We start from the raw sequence: 22,919 nt of genomic DNA, 5'->3' as shown, positions 1-22,919 counted from the left end.
TAAGTGGCCAAGTATTAAAACATCCACATTTTCTAAACTCCTCCAGCTGTTGACTTTTGTGAAGTAAAATAGCTGAAACCTTTATACATGTGAAACCTAACTATCAGAATTGCATAAAAAACGTCTATCTCGATAAGAACGACGTTCTGCAGTACATTCAATCCATGGAGACATAGGAGTAGACATAAGTACAAAGGAACGTGGTCTATAAAGAGACCACAGCTGTGGCAATTCCCGGTCAGCCTGAACAGTCAGCCCAACATGTCGGCTCAACGTAATCACATGTAGTTCAAGTGCAGCTAGTTTAACTCCTCGTCGCTGTAATACTCGCGCAACATAATTCAATTCTTAATTTATTCGCCATGTAATAAATAAACGTATCAAACATCAACCCCGTCTCTTCTGTCGATCTCCAACTGGGGTAGGAGCTCCACACTCAGCAACAAGCAAAATCTTAAATTCTACATACCTATTTTCACACTTTAAAGTACAAATTTAATAGCGTATTTAAAACATTTGGAAAGGTTTAAATTTCGGATCTGCCCCCTTTTTGTACAATGTAAAAATTTACTACCATTTATGGAAGCTAATTAAACTCACAAGTAAAAATATTTTTTATTTTAAATAATACATTCGCTCTACAGCAATCATTGCTTTTTGCAAAAGGGGGGCAGCTTCGGATTACCTGCTTCCATATAGCAGCATATACAGTGGCAGATCAAATTTTTTCAATAGCTCTCTTGTTTTTCAATGAATATACTCTTTTGTGCATCAAACGATAGCATTATTTTTTTTACAAATAGTATGTGAAAAACGGTGTCACGGTAAAAAATTGAATCTGCCCCCCTCTTTGTGCGAATCCCTCAATTTTAATAATAAGAATGAATATTTCGCTTATGTTAGTTATGAGAGCAAATCGCGCAATATAGTCGTCCGCAGCCGCGTGAGCGCCGGGCAGGATAGGACAGGGTAGCGTGTAGCGAGAACAATGAAAGCGCTCACCCTTTTCCTGATATTGTTTATAAATACTAGTGATGGGCCTAGTACTCGTTTAATACTCGGTACTCGGCGTATTCGGCGTTTTTTTATTACTCGTACTCGGCCGAATAACTCTGTTTAAATGACGAGTATACTCGGTTTAACTAAAGTAATATAATATTTTGAGAAATATAGTGAAAACGTCAAGACGTTCATTAATCTTCGAAACCCATTATCTTCCACTGTGCAAATCGGTTGGTTGTCAATAGCAATCATTTCGGCGACAGCTTTGTAGATTTCTTGAGCCCGCGAATCCTTTATGTACCACTTTGCAGCAAATGACTCCTAAAGGCTTTCTTGCACCTGTGTTGCATTCGATTCCGACAGCGAAGTTGAAGCAGCCGCCTCGCGATTTTAGGATCTTTTGGATCGAAGTTCATTCTGTAAATCTTTTGACTCTTTTTTGTGTTTAACTTTAATATGGTTTAATATCGCCGTCGTAGAAGCATCACGTCCAACACCACTTTATGAAATCAAAGAATTGCAAAAGGAATATTTCACTTTGGTTTTATCTTCTTCAATCTCGTCGTAAAATTTCCAAATTCGCAATCTTTTGCGTGAACTCATCTTGTCAAAAATGTATGTGCACGCGGAATAATGTTTATCAATTATTTATATAATTTGACGTGCAGCGAGTGCTATTTTGTTGTAAAATAACAAGCCAATGATTAGCCGAGACGGGGTGGGAGGCGGAGTGCCGCGTGCCGATGTACGCAACGGGGAAGCCCCCGCGGACCTGTTTAAACCTGTTTTCGCGCCCCAAACAAAGCATTCGATTGATTGAACCGAGTTATTCGGCCGAGTATTCGGTTTGGCAAACATCACACCGAGTAAAACTCGTACTCGGTAACTCGGTAAAACTTGTACTCGGCGCATCTCTAATAAATACTATTTACGAGTATTATAATGTCTTTCTTCAGTTCGCACATATACCATCAGCTTTATAAAACTATGTGATTTAGGGAAAATGTCATTTTTATTTACAATCAAATCGCAAATATAACAAAACATGGAAACTTTAAACGTCAATTTTAAATCAATCAGATGCAAATAGACAATACATACACCTTATTCTAATAGTGTCCTTGCATGGACACATGCACAGTGAAGGAATATAATGTTAGTTTCAAATCGAGACCGCGTCCATACGTTTTGGATGCCGCGCCGCTTCGAAAGGAAAAATAGCATAGTAATACAAACAAAATATTACACAAAACGTCGCTTATATTATACATAATACTTCGCGCCAATTCAATGGGTCATGTAAGGATCAGCGTTAGGACTTAGTCTGTATTTTCTTGGCAATATGTATGTCTGATAATATGTATGTTCGAGTACTTATGTACTTCGGAATGCGAATTGTTTGTCTTTCGTTGTTCGAGTGCGCGTTGCATTGGGAATTGTCGAATTCCTCGAACTAGTAAGACCCCTGCCGAACTTACCTTTGAGCTGCTCGTGGTCGACCTGGAAGTAGTCGTTCCCGACCATGCCGTCCGTGAGCCGGCCCAGGCCGCCCTCGCTGCTCCCCGTGTCGTACTCCTCGTCGGTGTGGTTCCCCACCGCCGGCGCCGCGTCCCCCGGCGGGGCGGCGTACGTCATCACGCCACCTGTCGCAACACGGCCATGACTGCTGCTGCTACTACCATCACGCCATTTCTGACAAACGTTCATAGCTTCCTTCACACTCATACACGCCCTTGGGTTGGGTCTGCTTTTAACATGACCGGATATGAGATTGTGGTTTATCTGATCACGCCACGTCTGTCTTGGTCGTCGTCGTCCTACGTTAACATTCATTCTTGGTAAATTCCGTTTAGCCATTCTACTGTCATCGTTTGTGAACAAACCATCTTATCCTAGAAGTGACCCGTTCTCAATTTGATTAATTATCCTGTTTCAGATTTGCACTCTAGCTTGATTTCGTAATTCGTAACCCTGTCGTATATTAATTTTCCACACATTCATCTAAGAGATCCCATTTCAACCACGTTTACTCTGTTTTCATTCTTCTTTTGCCAGCTCCATGTTTCACTTCCATACATAAGTGTCTGGACTAAAACTCCGTTGTGCACTGTTGGTCTACCCTCGATTGATATATTTTACTAGCAATTTTATAATAATGCAATTGTAAAATTTGCTATTGGAATGCCCTAAATCGCCCTCAACCTTACTTTTCTATTTACCAGGCGAACAATATGATATGATAGTGAATAATCTTTGTAACGATATTTTAGAGTATTTTGATGTCATGTTTTATAGAGGAAAAAAATTGAGTTATTATAAATATGACAGTTCATTTATTTATTTTTAAATCCCAAATTTGTTTTTTTACAAGGAAACCCTATACGGGATTGATTTTTTTTTCATATCCTTTTTTACGCGCTACCGTGTGGAACGTACCCCCTTGTAAAAGAGGTTCCAGTGTAGTGTGCTTAGTGCGCAGTTCAATTTTTGGCCCGTATTTACTCTCCTTTCAAAATCAATTTTTATTTACCCTTCCATCTCTTAAAAAAACTTGCTTCCCAGATGTGTAAATTCTTTTACTTTTCAAAACATAAGTTCGTCACATCAATTATGCACTTTCCCTTTCAAATCATATTTAATATCAATTTTTGAAGGTAACATTAACCATAACTTTTCCGGTCTCCTAATGGTTTATAAATAAAGTATTCTCACCGTCGTCTACGCAGCCGTAATACTCCAAACGGAGACAGATGGTCCGTGGACGATCCGTTACCGGATGGAGACGGATGTAATTTGCATGTATGGGTGGAATGAAGTTGTTTATCACTGCGGTCTTAGTGTCGGAGTTGGCATGGAACAACTGAAAGAGCGAGCAACTTATTACGGGGATCGACGGAGATCGATCGATGTGCTGAATATCGTACTTTATTTTAGAAACAAAATTAAGTCAAATAAATTAAAGTATCATGTTGTTAAGAGCAAAGTTTTTCAACCAGTGGGTTGCGACTCCCAGGAAAGGTTGCAAAGCCTTGCATGGGGATCGCAGTCGCAAGCAAGATAAAACTAAAAAGTGAGGGCTGAAGGTCCCACATTACAATAAAATACAATATTTATGGTAAAGATGCTGTGCTCATATCTTAAATAACACTTTGTGAGTTCGTGATTCTATTTTTGATACGCAAATAATTAACGTCACTTTAGATAAGTAGGGTGTGGCTAATGGCACTCGTAAATTCAATGCTTCTCTTGCTAGTTCTGGATTTTCTTATTATCTCTTCATCCGGAAGACGTCAATTTTATACGGATTTCATTTTAAGCATGCTTTTAGCAGTAAGATACATACAATTTACAAATAACAATAAATTGATTACTCAATTAATAATAATATTATGGTCTCAATATAAAGAATATGAAATATACGCCGTTGTTTAAATCGCTGACCTACGAGTAGTATGGTCTAACAACACGAGTGGTACAACAATGGTTCAAACGGTTTCGTTCGGGAAATTTTAATGTCAAAGATGCACCTCGCCCTAGGTGGCCCTCATGGAAAGTCTATAAAAATTCACCTGCGAACATTTGTGAGATTGTTCTGGAGTTAAAAATTGGTCATGTAACTGTTTCAAACCAACTTCATTCTACTGGATTGGTAAAAAAGCTCGATACGTGGGTGCCGCTTGAAACTGAGTTCAAAAAATTTAATATATTTTTTTTAAAAAAAGAAATATTTTCTTTCTTATGATTTACCCAAATATTTTATTTTGAGGGCCATTTTCAACGAGTTGTAAATAACTCACTATTAAAAAATGGAATCAAGTTGCAGTAGAGTGGGATTCGAACCACGGACCTTTGGTCCGTGAGTCCGAGACACTAGCCACAGGACCACAACCCGATTGATATAGAATTTTCGCATACAATGAGCTGCTGAAAAAGTTTAAAAACAAGAAACTGTTGAAACAAGTGGTACCTGGAGATAAGAAACGGATCACTCACGACAATAAACAGCGTAAACGGTCTTCGAAAAAGCGTTTAGAAGCTCCGGAAACAGTCGCAAAGACAGGATTGACAAAAAAGAAGGTGATGCTATGCGTGTGGTGGGACCACAGGGGTATCATCCACCATGACCTACTCCAGCCTAACAAAAATATCGTTTTGAAACACAAGAGTCAACAATTAACGAGACTAAGCGAAGAATTTAAGAAGAAACGATCAGAATTGACGAAATCCCTTCTTTTTCCAGCAGGACAACGCGAGACCACACACATCTTTGGTCACCCGACAAAAACTGGAGGAGCTTGGCTGGGAAATTTTAACCCACCCACCGGATAGTTTTAACCTTGCGCCTTTAGATTATTATTTGTTCCGGTCTCTTCAAAACTCTCTACAGAAAAAGAAATTGAATTCAGGAATTGACTGTGAAAATCACTTATTTCAGTTTTTTGCTCACAAACCACAGAAGTTCTATGAGAATGGGATTATGGCTGTACCAAAAAGCTGGCAAAAAACCATTAATAATAATGGACAGGATTGATTTGATCAATTTTGTTTATTCAAACGAATAAAAAAATATATTTGAAATAACCTAAAAAATACGAAATTATTTTACATTTGTTTCTGACATGCGCCAATTTCAAGACGCCCGATAGCTCCAGTACTGTTTTTATGTGCTATGCTCTTGGAAAGGATGCAAACGGCTTTGCTAATGACCATTTTTATGCTTTGATTCACTCTGCATTATCTAAATTACCCAGACAAGATCGTGTAGTTGTCATTGGTGACCTTAATTCTAGGATAAGGGATACCTCCATAGTGGAACCCACAATCATGGGGAATCATGGAATAGTAGTACTAATAAAATGGTGTGAAACTTAAAAAATTGGCTACTCTAAATGAGCTCACCATTAGCGATACTATCTATCCTCATAAGAACATTCACAAACATAGGTACATAGACCTCACCAGATGAACGCACAAAATTACGAATTGACGCAAATCGGAGTTATCGTGGAGCTGTTGGAAAAATTAGCCCTAAGATCCACCGCATGGCTAAACCAAATATGTTAAAGCCCGCCGACGTTGAAAAACCAAAAAACCCGGCCACTGTACAACATTATAACAGTAATGTTCAAGCAAATCTAGAAAACACAAATGGTGGTCACAACTACATTGGGAGTCAGTGGCAAACTCTTAAGATTTCAATTATGTTGTCTGCAAATACTGTTTTAAGGGCTCAGAAGAGCGTGCGTCAAATGTGGATGTCAAATGGTACTTTGAATGAAATTGAAAAGTGAGAAAAACTGAAAAAACTGAGAGAGTGAAACAGACCCCAATAATATTGTTGTTATTAGAAACTGCTACCAATACCAGGACAAAATTATCAAAAGATCTGCTCGCATGAATAAACGTCGCTTTTTTGACTCACAAATAAATGCAGCAGAAGATCTCGCGGAAATGACTACAAAACATGTGGCAAAACACACCGTCTCCAGATCCTGTTTGCAATCCCAGTAAGGAGGTTGAGTCTGATATAAAGCGAGTGTGAGACATCTGGAAGAATAATTTCGGCGGAGTTGTTGATTGCCCACCTCCCTTGGACGTATTTGATATTTTGGCAGAGTAAAAAGTGTTCAAATAAACATTCTTGGGGCGCCAATATGCTTGACTACTCTCCAACTAATGGCGGAATCATCAAGGTGGTAAAATGCCTGGAGAATGAAAAAGTGCTGGGCGAAGATGGAATTAGTCCCGAGCTGATAAAAAATAGTTTGGATACAATTGTTCAGACTCTTTATACTTTATGATAAAAAATCAAGGATGAAGAACGTTCTCTGAGGAATTGAATTAATTGTACGATCACTGCATTTTACAAAAGAGGCGTGCAATGCAGTGCAGAGTGCAATAATTATCACGGGAAAAATACAAGTTCCTATTTCGCAGATTCTAAGAGTGAACTTCACTGGTTTTATTCCTAGTATGTCGTGTGCGAACCATATCCATCATATGAGATGCATTCTCATAACAATGAAATGAACTCATCCTTAGCGTGTTGCTTCATTGATTACGAGAAAGCTTTTTGCGCATCAACCATCTCTTCGGAAAGTTTTGGATGCGAATGATATTCCCCCTAAGATTATTATTGTTTTAAAAGCGCTCCACATAGACAGCAATTGTCGTGTAAGAATCCGCAGGATCTGGAGAGCAAAACTGCGTCCTTGCAAGGTTCTTACTCATCATACGGATGGATTTTATGCTGTGCAAACCAATACCACCCGATCGAGGCATAAAAATGAACTCTCCTTTAAATTTGTGCGACTTGTAGTATGCAGACGATACGGTTCTTCTTAAAAAGTCTGATGGTGATTTTCAGTAAATTGTTGACGAACTGCAGGAAAGCTCTACTCTCCTGGGTCTTAATACGAAAAAAACTCAGATTATATCCTGTCACATCCTGTATAAGTAATGGACAGAAGATTGAGAATGTTGACAGCCTTAAATACTTGGGAGTTCACATAACTGAGGAAAGAAGCATGCACATATGGCTCGCAACCCCCTTAGGAATTTCTGGAGCAACTTTTAACATGACGCACGTTGTCTGGAACTCTAGTCTATACTTGGTCAAAACAAAATGCTGATTATTCCATTTTATTAAACTGCCACTATTCTTATATGGGAGCGAATTTTGGCACCTTACCAAAGCCCAGGTCACCAGACTTTTTAGTTTTGAGATTAAGTGCTTAAGAAGAATATGAGTAAAAAGTGGTTAAATTTTATTACTGACATTGAAGTACGAGAACGGACGCAGCAGCCTCCTATAACAAGCGTCTCAAAGATGCGGCAGTAAGCCTGGCTTAGACATGATGTTTAGATGCTTCATTTAGGAGCGGATGTGGAAAAGAAGACGAAAAATGAAGAAATAGTAAGTTTTTTTTGTATTTAAAGTGAGTTTATTGATTGTTAACTGTGTAGTTAGTTAGAAAGTCATGTTCCATTTAATTTTATAAACCCCAATGTTTGGATTGTTGAAACAGAATTTTGTTTTATTGTTTCATGAATTTACAGCTAGGTACTAGGTAGTTTATTTATGTAGATCCAAAAAAGTAGGGTTTGGGGTATCAACTGATGGAGGATGTCTTCGGAGTAAATATGACACAATATGAACTCTTCTTTCTATACATATCTAAGAAGATTGCTGAAGATCGAGCGAAGTGGAGAAAGAGATGCAGGACTTTACTGCCAATAATCTCTAGGCTTGAGACTAAAGAAGAAGAGATTTTTTTTTCGTAACTTCGGTACTTTTTTATATTTTCCACTTCCGGACATTTTTTCACTCCGGTAAATTTTATAATTCAAGTATCACTCAAGTTTGGAGCTTTAGCAATATAACATATTCTAAGTGTAAAGTGTTACGTACCATCTCCCCATCCCAACGGCGGTAGACGATCCAGTAGTTGATGTCGTTGCGCCAGTAGCTAATGTAGAATCTCTCGACCCATTCCTTGCCATGGCCGTCGTGGTAGCGGCCCTGCGTGGCAACGCCCGTGATGACGCACCGGATCCCAAAGTCCACCTTGATGTACTCCTGGCTGTCTTTCAGTAGCACCTTCTTAGGGCACCAGCCCCCGCCCAGTCTGTTCTTGTTTAGTCTGTGAACAACAGGAAACACTTAGTTAGGCAGACATCAGTATATTATATGGTAAGCAGGGTGGCCAAATAATCAAACGTTTTTACAATAAAGTTTTGAGTCGTTATTTGATTTAACTCCAAGTAAAAAATAATCTTTACAATAAAATCTGCAAACTTAATTTTTCAACTAACGTTGGGGCTCTAAAAAAAATTTTTTTTACAAGAAATTTTTTTCTACAGCATATTTAAAAAAACAATTCTTATTTATAGAAAAGTAACCCTGAAAATTCAATTTGGCTAGTGTTAAGACATCATGTTAAAAAGTGAACTTGAACTTTACAAGTGATAAAATCAATTTTTTTTTAAGTGATCATGACAGATCGTTTCCTCGATTGCAGTTTTAAATTCAAACTAACCCACTAGATCGTGACCCGACAAGTATCGGCACAACAGCTGACGGTGCCACGACAGAAGAACTACTATGGAGATAGAACAATGGGGAGTGTAGTACCAAAACTGTATAATTTAATACCAGCTGAAAACCGTGAGGAAAACAACATAATTCATTAAAAAAAATAGTCAAAAAATTATTAAAAACAGCAAGTGAAACTTAAGTGAGCATAAAAATGTATTTTATTCTTCATTTATTATTAAACTATGTACTTACTTATAATTTTTTTAATGTAATGTAACCCGCAGACAAGCTTCGGCCTTGCGAGAACAAAAATACAATTATGTATGTTACTGAATTGTTAAAAAAAAAAACCCTAATTACGAATATATAAATAGCTCAAAAAAGTCGAAAATAAATAACGTGTGTAATCAATTACGAAAAAAATGTTTGTTCAACCAGCTAATAGCATAAAAGCCAACGTTCGGGCAGGACAACGTCTGTCGGGTCCGCTAGTACATATATAAAAATAACAGTAAACAGTGGGTGTCGATAAGGATTGATGAGGGGTTATTTGTGTTTATGGTGGGGTAGGGTAGGGGAGGGGGTAATTGTTTTTAAGGTAGGGTTAAACTTAAAAGGGAAAATATTAAAAATAGGGCTTTGACTTAAGTATTATTGATTATTTATAATATTTCAAATTTTTTTACGACTTTTTTATTTCGAGAATTTCCAAATTGTTTAATTGATGAGGTTTATGCAATATTTTGATTTCATCTTCAAAATTAAAGTGTGTTCAGCAAATTCCACTTTTATTCCTAAAGTTTTTGAAATACCATCTTTACACTAACTAACTAACTAACCATCACGCCATCTTTACACCTGATCTTAAAAAAAATATCAGTGCCGACGTCTCCGATACACTATTGAGAAAAATACTATTATTCAATTAAAATTTAATAAGAATTTAATTTAGATGGTTGAACGCCACGTTTTATATATTTTTTTCTTCATTAACATAATATAACATTTAGCAAATGAAGAAAATAAATTAAAAAGTTGATATAACAATGGCGAAATCAGCTAAAAAATAATTTTAAAAAAATTGTATCTCAGAAACGGTCTACATTTTAGTTTGCACATTTGCCTTTTCTTAACAGCCCTTAGGGTGTTATACCCCTACATTTTTTTTAAGTCTATAATTTAGCTACCCTGTATAATAAAAAATAGTCGCACTTACTAATGTTAGTAGGATTATAAGCTAGTGGCGCAAAGTATAATACTATTTTTGGAGAATTGGGCAACATTTTCAGAACTAAATTAATTTAAAACTGAAATTGGAATGCTTCATCTTTTTTTATTTCTTATCCAATCTTTCATAATAAAAATGAAATTTATTTAAATAAAACTCTGTAAGGCAGCGTCATTGTATTATTTTTTTTGATTCTGTAAAATAATTTCTCAATCAAAGTAGAAATAGAGTATATTTGTTACAACAGAGAGAGAAAACATTTTTGAGGGTGGAATACGAAAGTCTAGACATTTACAGAGCTTATAACCTGTCATTGGCTGGTTTAAGTGGCTACTTTACACACTGTGTAACATTCCCTATTCTGCTCATGTTTTAACATCAAAATTTCCTCAACTCTTCCATTTGTTGACTTTTGTGAAGTGAAAGAGCTAAAACCTCTATCGTGTGGATGAGATTCATCCGGCTGAACCAATTTGACTACTATGCAACGCCTAAAAACAATTTTTAAATTTGTATACTTCTTTTTACACCAGTTAGTTTAAAGAACATTTTTTTGAGTATGTCCAAATGTTTTAAGACTGGCTAGATTTCCTCCTTACAAACTAATTTAGATCTAAATTTTTTGCAACAGGGGAAAACATTTTTGAGGAGAGTATATGGAAGTTTAGGGATTTAAATTTAGATCTAAGTAACTCCCTTGGGAGGGAATTAATATAAATAATAAAAACGTATACATAAAAATGTATACGACAATTAGTGTAAGATAATAAGCCCAAAATGATCAATCAGGGGAAATACTTTGTGTAGTTTTGAAAATTGACACACTTGTTCTTTGAGGTGTCTTGATCAACATACTCAAAATCCTCGATGGCAGGGGGTCTGCTAAGGGCAAGGGAGGGGGGGAAGGTCCCTTTTTTCAGATTTTGGGTCATATCTCGAAAACCTTAAGAAAAAGCGTTAGTGTTACTTCTACAATAATTATAAAAATAAAATTTACAACAAATAAACTGCCATTTATTTTTACTGTAGGATTAATACTTTTGGAGCAACGAGAGGTCCAAGAATGAGAAGCGAAAAATTTAGCGCGGCCGTACGCGTTTTCTCGTTTTTTTCATAGTATTTTTTTAAATCTAGGCTTCAGGTGATATATAGTGTCAAAATATTGATTATTATATGAAATAGTCACACAAAATCACGGAAATCCGTCGTATGCTTCCTTGATACTTTACGCAGGATCCTGAATGAGACGTGGTACACCTCAAAATGAGAAAATCAGAATAAAGAACGCCCACGAATCGTTAGGACAGCAGCAATAATAATCAAGCAAGATATGCAGTCACGTGTTAATGACGCGAGTTCCTACTCTTCCAGTGGCACATTTTTTAATGACGCAGAGAATTTGATTCCCGAATCACTAAAAGTATTTATGGGTTCACTTCTCATCCATAGGAAACGAAATTATAATAAAATAGAAAGAAAAATAGTTTCACTGACTCATTCCATTATCAGTATTATTCGACCAAGAAGTTTTATTTCTTCTGTGCTCCAAGGGACTGCGGTTTTCATCTACGGGAAGTTCGGTTCAAGAAGCTAATTGGATATTTTAGCCTATTTCGGGTTTAGTGGTACTTTATACGATGTCACAATGCTTGAATTGTCTGCAATATATCACCCGCAAGAACCTAAACCACCGGATACTTTTATGCTGTTTGTATTTGACAATGTAGGCTTTAATGTGGCCACTCTAGATAGCTTAAACACGTTCCACAGCATGGGAGGCATTTTATGCATTACACCTGCAGAATCTGTACCACATGGAAAGAAGATTGAAAAATTAACACAAGTTCCTACCTCTCCACAAACCGGAACTTTAGGCGTCTTGCAACTACAAACGTTTAACAAACTTCCTGAGAAATCTATCGCAGATTTTGGTAGACGATGTGAATACACAAAATCCTTTTAATCAAGATATGACCGTACCAACTCTGTCTGATATTGTGTGGATATGCGGAAAGTGGCTCGATATTTCAAACATTCCTGAGTGTAAAGATTTTTTATGTGTTATATTCAACAAAATCAGAGCTTTGATAAAAGTGCCGTTATCTCTTTGATAACTAATCTAACTACGATACAATATACACCGCATTGAAATATGCCGTAGAGCTGTGTCTGACTAATTGTTACTTTTGATCCACCACTTTATATCTAAGCCCGAGATATTCTAGCATCTTGTCAAGATGATCCTAAAATCAAAAGTGTTGTTGTAAGACTTTGTGGGTTTCACATGCTGATGTATTTTCTTGGATGTATTGGCCAAATAATGGCAGAAAGTGGCTTGCGAGATTTGTTATGTAATATTTGCTGTGTAATATTTTTTCTCCCAATTCAGTTGATCATATGTTGACTAGTCATGCTTACGCCAAAGTAGTTAGCGCGCATTTGCTAGTCTATACGACTTTATATGGTATACTTTTAAACAACATTGATGTTAGTAATGACGAAAAAGAAACCATAAATAACCTTTTAAAATACATACTAACTGAGCCACTAATTACGCCAAGAGTAATCGATAGTGAGTTGTTGACTTCACTGCAATAAAAAATAATACGTGAATTGAACATTTTAAAAGAAAATGGCCCTACAGCTGCACTATGGATCCAGTACATTCACATGATCACTATTATGAAACAGTTTATTTCTGCAGAGCGTTCTGGTGATTGGAAGCCTCCCCTTAGCTGTGTACAGAGGATGATACCATTATTTCATGCTAGCGGTCACTTTCATTATGCCAGATGTGCTCATTTGTATCTGCAAGATATGATTCAGCTTGAGACAAGAATGGGTCAAAGTGAATTCGAGTCCTTTGCCCAGCAAGGATACTTTACCTTCTACTATTACTTTTACTTTTTGAAGGAGTGATTTTTTTGGACTGGAGTTTGGTCTGATATAACAACTGAGCGAACATTGATGCGCAGTATAAAAAACTGTGGAGGAATGACTCGAGGAAGAGGAATCACGGATTCAACACTAGCAAGAAGGTTAAAAGGGACGGTAACGAGCAACGCCATCTGCTCCTCACTCGAAGAATTCAGTGGAGTTTTATTTTATTCAGAAGATTATTATACAAGAATGACAAACACGAAGAGACGCGTACGGCCGCGTTAAACTTTTCGCTTCTCATTCTGGGACGTCCTGTTGCTGTATTAATCCTACAATAAAAATGAAAAGAACGTCATTTGAAGTAAATATTATCTAAATAATTATTGTGGAAGTAACATTAAAGCTATTAAGGTTTTCAAGATATGACCCGAAATCAGAAAAAAAAAACTTTTCCCCCTCCTCCGCCCTTAGCAGACCCCCCACTATCGAGGATTTTGAGTATGTTGATCTAGACACTTCAAGGAACAAGTCTGCCAATTTTCAAAACTACACGAATTATTTCCCTGATTGCACTTATTCGCTTTGGCTAAATATAATAATATAAACACATAATTAAAATATTTGAAGCAATAATTTCAGAAAGAGTATTTTGACTTAGATAGTTTTGAGCTTTGACCAGAGTATTTATGAACGTTTTAAAATTATACATTGTTGTACTTAAAATATCGATTTCACGTCAAGTGAATTTCCCGACTAAGGAATGTAAACGCGGAATCAGAGAGTGTCGGCATGGTTAGAATCTACGTATGTGGTTGCAAACAACTCAGTACTTCTAGAACTCGATCCGGTATTTCGAAGTTAAAGCCGCAATATCACCTATACGTATTGAACGAGTAAGATATTTTATGTATTGATTGATTTGGTGTTTGTTTTGTAGAACTCCACGTTTAAACTTATAATATATGAAATCAAACACTGATTTGAGTCTACTGAACATTTTATTTTATTTTTACAAATATAAAAACAAAAATTTCGTGCAAGCGCCATGTTAGGGCATTTTCAAACGAATGTGAAGATTATATGGAGAGTTATATAATTCAAGGTACTTAAGTAAGAAATAAAGATAATCTTATGAATAAAAGCATGGACATTAATCATAATTGTGGAGAAAACCAATAATTAAGGGCAAGGATAAGTGTTTAATATGTAATAGGGAATTTAGGTATTTATATTTGAATTTCGGAAAAATTTATAACAATGTAAGTATTTATTGACATTCATGTATGTATTGTAAGATAATTAAAGATATTATCAGTGGTCAAACATTTTAAACACGACTTAAGTCGTTTGTTTAACATTTGCTGAAATCAAAATTATTTCCAATTCAATAATAAATATTATAACCAAACTTCAGGACTCGCGATGGGAAGTCCAACAACCCCTTTAGTGGCCGATATGTTTTTAGGTCACATTGAGAGTAAAATATTAAACATTAATAATATATTAATTAACAATGTCTTCTTATGGAAACACTATGTCAATGATATTGTTTGTATGTGGACTGGAACAGAACGTCAATTAACTTCATTTCTTAATTTTATAAACACTTTTGATAAAAAAAAAAATTCACCTTAGAAGTCCAAAAAAACACTTTATCGAATTTCTAGATTTGACATTAACGAACACCAATAATCAAATAGAATTTAACATTTTTCGAAAATCAACTTACTCGGATATCGTCATAAAGAAATCATCCAACCACCCTACTTCCCAAAAACATTCCATTCAATGTTACATAGTTTAATAAATGTTCCTCTTTCTAAACTTAACTTCAAAAATGAATAAAATTTAATTTTAAAAAAATGCTTTATATAATGGATATACAGGGTTCCATATTAGGACCCATATTGTATATAATATATGTATCATTCATTAAAAATATTTTTTCACATGTTAAACACTTTGTTTATGCAGACGATACTGCTCTAGTTGTTTCGCATAGGGATATTAATAAATGTACTGAAATGTTGCAGGATGACTTTAATATTTTACAAATTTGGTGTCATGATGCGGGTCTTTTAATAAATGCCAAAAAAAGTCAATTAATGCATGTTAGATCGCCACACGCCAAAACAAATATGTTACCTATTGTAAAAACTCATAATTTTGAATGCCTTCATAACTCTACCTTTGATAGAGCTTGCTTATGCGATAAATTAAAAATTGTGAATGAATATGTTTATTTAGGTTTAACTATTGATAACTTTTTAAAGTGGAATATTCATGTTATGAAAACATGCAAACGGTTAAGATCTGTAGTTAGTCAACTACACAAATTAAAGTTTTTAGTTCCTCTCTCCACACTAAGATTAGTATATTTGTCTCTGGGAGAATCTATAATAAGATACGGGATCACTGCTTGGGGACATTCTTGTTCAACAAACATTAAATATGTACAAAATGTTCAAAATGCACTTGTCAAATTGATTGCACCCAATTATGTATACAATCAGAGGAATAATACCCCATTTATGTATGATAAATTAAATGTTTTACCAGTTAAGGGTATTTTATGGAGCAAAATTGTTATCCAACAGATGTTCAGCTCGATATATAAAAATAAATTAGAACACAGCTATCTAACAAGATTTACATCTGTTGATGGCCTAGTAGTACCAAAATTTAAAAATAAATATGGACAACGTACGTTGGATTATATTGTTCCAAAAGTATTTAATTTGTTGCCACTTGACATGAAAACATGTCATAGTAAAAATAAAATTAAGTTTCTATTACGTAAGTGGTTAGTAGATAAAACGTTCCTATATTGATTTATTATTTATGTAATACATTTTTTAAATTTTTTAATATTTTTTACTTATTATTATTTTTTTTACATATATACATTTTTTGAAAAAAAAAAAAAAATTTATCCCTCATTAATTACATTTTTGTTATTTTCTTGGGTTAACCTTTTCTTTTCTTTTATTACTTTCTTACTTTCTTATTTCATTTACAAATATAAAATGTTAGATCTTAATTTTAATATGTACTTTTAATTTTCTTACTAATTTTTTTTTTTTTTTTTTTCTGTAGATATGAATTGAAATTCTAGATTTACTTTACCTTGTTTAATTTATTTTTTTATCTTGTTTTGATTACATTTATGAGCACACACTATTTATATATGTGCCTATTATTTTTTTTTCTTATATTTAAAATATATTTAAGTGAATTACTATTCTTTAATTTTAATTGTATTATTTTACTCTATTTTCTTACTTAAAAAAAAAAAAAAAATCTTTAAACTATTTTTATGTTTATTATTTTATACGTATACAGTATTATGTCTGTACTCTTCTTATTTGATTATTAATTAAAACTAATGTCTGAGCACCCGATGACAAACTATTATTGAATAGTTTATCGGGACAAAATATATCTTAATACTTTGTTTTCTTTATAATGTATTATAATGTAATAATATGTATATTTTATTGAATAAAGACTCCAAAAAAAAAAAAAAACAATTGATTTAATAAATACCCTTTAAAATAGAGAACTAAAGAAAAAATCAGTCGAACGATTTTTATATTCTGTCAACAGTAATTATAATAACTAATAATGATAATAAATGGGGAATAATTATTTATGTAAATACTATATCCACAAATGTATCCAATTTTTTATCAAATTAAATCAAACTTATTTTCATACAAATAGCAATATTGGTAAATTATTGCTTAATAATAAAGAAAAAAAAGTTTATTAAATAATTCAGGTGTTTACTAATTAAAATTCAATTCTTGTCATTCAGTTTACGTTGGAAGAACATCAAGAAATTTTGATACTCGTGTTAAAGAGCATATGATGTGTCTTCACAATAATAGTTTCTCTGAATTTGCAAATCACCTAATCAATTTAAATCATGCCTTTAATAAAAATACTGGAGTTAAAATCTTACACACAAATAATAAAGGGTTAAAAGTAATTAATATTTTAAGCTTTAAAAAATAATGTTCCTTTGATCAATAATCAAACAAAATTCCCATATAGTCCTTTATACGATGTTCCACTGTAATGGTCACCCTATAAAACCTATTAAGCTTATCCCCTCCCTCCATCCCCTTTACTTTTTTCATTAATTCTCAAAAAAAAGAATATTTTGATAATTTAATTAGTGCATGTTTGTCCTAAGATGCGCTTATTAAAATACATGTCGCGTTAGTTTTATATATTTGTGTAACAACTATGGTGAAGGTGTATAGTGGGTTTTGCATGTTGGTTTAATTGGTGTCCTGACGAAGAGACGGGTACGTCTCGAAACCGGTAGAAATAAAAAAGTCGGTAAGTGGTTATATACAAATATTCAATAACATTTAGTATAATTAATGAAGTTTTATATCTTTAGATAATATTGTGGAAAATATATCAATAATATGATTATATGTTGGTGTTCTTTATAATTTTTACACACGATTGAAATATTATGAAAAAATTTATACAAACACAAATGTTTTTTTTTACAATATTTATCTTTTAATAATTTTTAAAAGTTTAAATGCAATTGTAAAATCATTCATCTATTAATAATGCATCATGCAAGCGTGTACATAAAGGGATATAGTGTAAAATAACAGTATGTTTAATTATATTCAATAGTGGTGAAGATATAAGATTGGTTTGTTTATTTATTATTTTAAAATAAGGGTTGTTTAGATATTTATTAATTTCCAATTGTTCGAGTTTATTAAGTTTACGCCCTTTGTTTTCAACATGTAATAGAATTTATTTATTTGAGATATGAGTTTTAAGATTATTTTCAATTAAGTGATTGGCAAATTGAGAATCTTGTATACTGCATTACAATCGTTACATTCCAGGTTGTAAATTCCATTGTTTTTAAAAAATATTTAGCTTATCTTCTGAGTTTTTTTAAAATAGCTCCATTATTATTTGTTTTGAAGGCCACGTTTATTTCATATTGTTTAAAAACATAGGAAATCTTTAAGGAAATTGGATCTAAAAAGTCTATGCAAGCAAACTTGTTTATTTATTTGATAGACTCATGCAGTCATTCTAACGATGGTAAATACAATTGCTTTTAATAAATTCAGGCACTAATAAAATTAAATACAACTAAATCAAATTAAAGCTAGGACAAAAATAAATAAATTACTGCCACGAGACAAGATCCGGTCTATCTTAGTGATTTTTTAAATCTACAAAGACTTCCACCAAAAAAGTCCTGATCTTGTCTCGACATTATTGCATGCAAACCATAGTTAGTGCTGCGTTGATCGAGTAACAGCACATTATTATTTTGCAACCAGCGGATTAGAACATTGAAAGCCACTTGTTCCAGTAATGGATGGTACATCAATTAAACCATTTAGTGAATTAAACATAAATATGAAGTCAATGTTATTTTTACGTTTCTGTGGACTTGAGATTTTTGAAATTGACTAAATTTCTCTGTAAGTGTAGTCTCCCTTCTCGAGGCCAATCATCCATGCTACTTTTCTTAGCACGTGCGTTTTCAGAAATTCTCCAGCAGCCTAGTGGACCACATGGTGACGATATCTACCTACTGTCTACAAAAGATTCTCTTCGGACATCTATCTCCCTTTGTTAACCATGGAGTTGATACAGTGCTTTATTTATTTAGTTTTTTATTGCTTAGTTCTTGGCATGAACACTTGACAAACTTACTACTATGCTCTATTTTTTATAAATTTATTGATATCATTCTAACTTTGCTAGAATTCCACTTGTCCATGCGCTTTGTAGCTGCACGATGATTGGCTATCTAGCTTTCATATACCAACTTAAAAATACCTAAATTTTATAAATGGGGTCTAGAATTCCAATCGTCTATGCGCTTAGTAGCTGCAAGACGTGTTGTAATCTTACTCCTTTTTATTATTCATATTATTTTTATATATTTTTTAGTATCAATAATACACTAAATTTATTTGTCAATTTTAAAAATGTGTAAATGGGGGCTAAATTTCTAACTGTCTATGCGCTTTGTAGCTGCAAGACGTCCTGTAATCTAGCTCCTATCTGTTTTAATTTTTTATTGATCTTAATTGAAAACGAGGAACTAGAATCCCAACCGTCCATGCGCTCTGTAGCTGCAAGACGTACTGGGATATTTATTAATTGTACAGCGCCCTTGAGGTGATTTTCACAAAAATGGCGCTATATAAATTATCCAACTATATATATATATATATATATATATATTTATAAACGATGTTGCACCGATTCGATATAATTTGTGACTATTTGTTGCAAATCACCCTTGTTGCTTGCTAACAGAACTGCATCTTCAAGAGTTATTTTGTTTATTCTGACTCTGCTTTATTTTTATTATTGTTGTCTACGGCGAAAAATGTTAAAGTCAACGGAATATAATCTAAAGATAAATATAAGATATTATAAATATTCCTAAGGAATACAAACTCTATGCAGATTAAGGAGGGGGGAGGAGGATGTATGGACAGAGGCCAACACGTCGTCCCCACCCCACGGGATCTCCTCAATGCTGTTATGTAGTAGATTTACATAACTTTTTTACAGATCTAACCTACCTATATATATATAAGTATAGATTTAATACGTAAAATTAAGAAATAGTTAGACTCAAGGGGAATATTAGTACAAAAATATTAAAATTATGGTCACCCTATCTATGAAATCAGGGACATGTTTGCTGAGACAGCTTTATGGTCAAAGGAAATAATAACTCACAATGAAATATAGCTGCCAGATGTTCAAATGTACAAGAGTTTACCATAGTGAGGATCTGTTCCTTTTTGCATTCCGCCAACATCAGTCACCTCACAGGAGTTCCACGAATTATGCACACAAATAAAGGAAGTGGGCGTAACCATAACTCAACATATTTTAAAATGGACCGCAAATAGATCTTATTGGCTTACTTAGGGGTAGAATCTTAGCGGCCATTTTAAGTATGCATTATCTTGTCTCTCATTGGACATTTAATGTTACACTAAGACAGTTACAGGTCTAGCTCTTGCTATTGGCCACTCATACTGTCAAGCGTAATATGTTATTAATTAAATGCTATAAAAGCGAAAACTTTAATTTGAGAAAGCATTCTTCTAGATCATGCTAAAGCATTCTGCATCATTCTAAGTGATTCTAAGTCCTTCTAGTTCTTTCTAAGTCGTTCTAAAGCATTCGAAGGCATTCTAAGTCATTTTACTTCGGTTTGTGTTAATAGATCAATCTTGTCGTATCGCGGACTTATTCCCGCTGAATAGTTCGGATTCCATCATTTTGAAGATGGACAAAATCTTATTCCTCCAAATAATTGCTAAGTGCGGAATGAATTAATTAAATATTATTTTCTCCGCCAGCAATTCTTTGCCGTCGATTCCGTCGCCTAGAGACGGGAGTCAGGGATTTGAGTTATCGCTGTCTAAATAAGAACCCGATCGGTAAATTAATTGTATGGATAATTGCCGACGCGTAATTGTGCAATAAATCCGTCAAAAGTTACGAGTGGAAGAGCCAGTGCCCAGCCGTCCCCAGACCATGGAGACTGCATAATCGACCTGGAGCCCCACTCCAGTTCTGGCCAGGAAAACTACAGTCAGCCGTGAGTCCCTTTTGTCTTCCAAACAATTTCTTATCAAGGCAATATGATTTGATAGTTTAGATTAGCTGTGGCAATTATTTAGCTCGCAGGGATTGACCTCCCCGGCATGTATTCGTATTTTTTATTATAACAGCTGTAATCTTAAGCCTAATTTTAGTTGGTTGCCTAAATATACATGCTCCACCAGAGCTTATCTTAAACTGGATTTTATTTCTTATTTACCACCTAATTGTTATACCTCGGACACGTGAAATCAAACCTGTGGGAAAGCAAGGCAGAATATGATGAAGGGGTCAAAAGCCACGCCCGGAGATTTATCCGACGGAGCCTAAAGCCGAGGTCCACCTCAACAATGCCTCTGTTTTTTTTATTCAAAAATATGTGTTTACACAAACATTTACATAAATAAACGTATCCAAATATACAAAAACAATTTCTTAAAACTATAGTAAAACAACAAACATCAGTAAAAACATGGATATTTACACTGAGAGAACGTTCTTGAATAAAGAAGAACTCCCTGGGTGGTCAGAGGCAGAAGATCTAAATACAAAACAAAAGAACGTGTGCGTTCTACTTGGAAATAAGCAGAGTCTCAGCTGAGTGAGCATTCAACAGGAACAGTTGCCTGTCCCAACATATTTTACCCCCTTCGGCGTCCGCGCATCTGAGGAGCTCCCAACGCAAAATTTAATTCTGAATAAACTGACGGAAGAGTGCTAAATTCGTAATGTTAGCCATCAGATCCACATTTCACGCTGGTCGCTTGACCCCTGTCAGACCATTCAGCATCTCATCTCTGGCATCATTCAATAGCACACAGTGCCACAGAATATGTTCGGTCGATTGATGGTCATCTCCGCAAGCACAGCTCGAGACAGGGGCAAGTCCAAGTTTATGAAGCTTGTTTCTAAATGTTCATGTAAATGTCCATGTTCCGAAACCATTTGTACGGTATGATGGTCAAACACCAAGAGCTTACTATACATCCTATGTCTGATGGAAGGTAAAAAAGACCACGCCGATCTCTCCGTACATGCCATGTCCCATCTATTCTGCCATTGATTGAGAGTTACGCTTCGCATAATATCACATAGTACGCTAAATCTTGTCTCAGAAGGGCGTAGCTCAACACCAAAGTATTTTATATTATCTCCTCTCCTCACAAAGCGTTTTATTACTGCCTCTCTTGTCTCAAAATCTATCGGAAGAACTCCTGCCCGCACAGGAAGAGTCTCAGACGCCACAGTCTGATATGCCTTTGTCAGTACCAGCAAAGAAACTCTCAAGTTAAGTCAAGTTAAACACCAAGATACCGGACATGGTCCTCAAACCTGGTGTTCTTCACGTTCATCTTAAAAACAGGGTTTTTCTTCTGATTTGGGTTCCCACGTAACATCAAGCCAATAAATAATCTTGGGAGGAGAGAATGAGAGTTTATTTCTTTCACCCCATTTTAAGGTGTCGTTCAAAGCATCACTAGCCTTCTTCACTACCATAGCAAGTACTAAAAGGTTCCACATGGTCAGCCCAAAAACCAAACCCTGAAGGCAGCCCATAGTAGATGCTCGAACCACACACGTATCGCCATACCTGATTGACACCTTTCTATCAACAAAATTACTAGCCATAATCTTAAAAAACTGTCCTGGACAGAGCCTGTTCTTCAGTTTTAAGAGAACCATCGGTCACCAGGCGTTATCGAAGGCACCAGATATGTCTCGCCTTCCTCCATCGCGTGGAGGAAGGCGAGACAAATTGCAAACTTGTCTGTGATGGTTCCCCTCTCCAACTCGAGACTCTGGGGGTACGAGTTTCAGATTATTTACTTAAGATGTTGTAAACCAACTTAGGGGGAGTAGCCGAGTGGTAAAAAATGATAAAGTATGATATTTTGATGGGATATTTAAAGTACTTGTAATAGTCCTAGCCAAATATAAAAAATACTTTGTCAAAATTTTAATATTCTTCTATGAATATCTTTTGTTTTTTTTATTTTGTAAGTTAGTGAAAAAAATTCTCGGAGATCATGAAATCACTAAAAACAGCCAACGTTTAAATAGGTATTTAACGTTTATGTAAATACGGTACGGAATTATTTTTTAGTTTATCGTAATGCATAAATCTTCTCTTAAGTCTCA

General features: G+C 34.8%; 1 long non-coding RNA gene across 1 annotated transcript in view; it reads right to left on the bottom strand.

The window, feature by feature from the left end:
* Positions 1-3,048: 3,048 nt before the first annotated feature.
* LOC148276486 (uncharacterized) overlaps positions 3,049-22,919 on the bottom strand; it is an 88,411-nt gene continuing 68,540 nt past the window's right edge. The window contains exons 4-5 of the long non-coding RNA XR_015823725.1: positions 8,414-8,645; positions 3,049-3,862 (exon numbers count right to left, since the gene is read on the bottom strand). This is a non-coding gene — a long non-coding RNA (uncharacterized LOC148276486). The remainder of the gene's footprint in view (positions 3,863-8,413; positions 8,646-22,919) is intronic.

This window comes from Micrasema longulum, unplaced genomic scaffold, assembly GCF_059751315.1.
Source record: "Micrasema longulum isolate JH-2025_06_02 unplaced genomic scaffold, ASM5975131v1 h1tg001211l, whole genome shotgun sequence".
Taxonomy (NCBI): Eukaryota; Metazoa; Arthropoda; class Insecta; order Trichoptera; family Brachycentridae; genus Micrasema; species Micrasema longulum.
The sequence above is the reverse complement of the archived record's forward strand: the minus strand, read 5'-3'. Positions and strand labels throughout refer to the sequence as shown.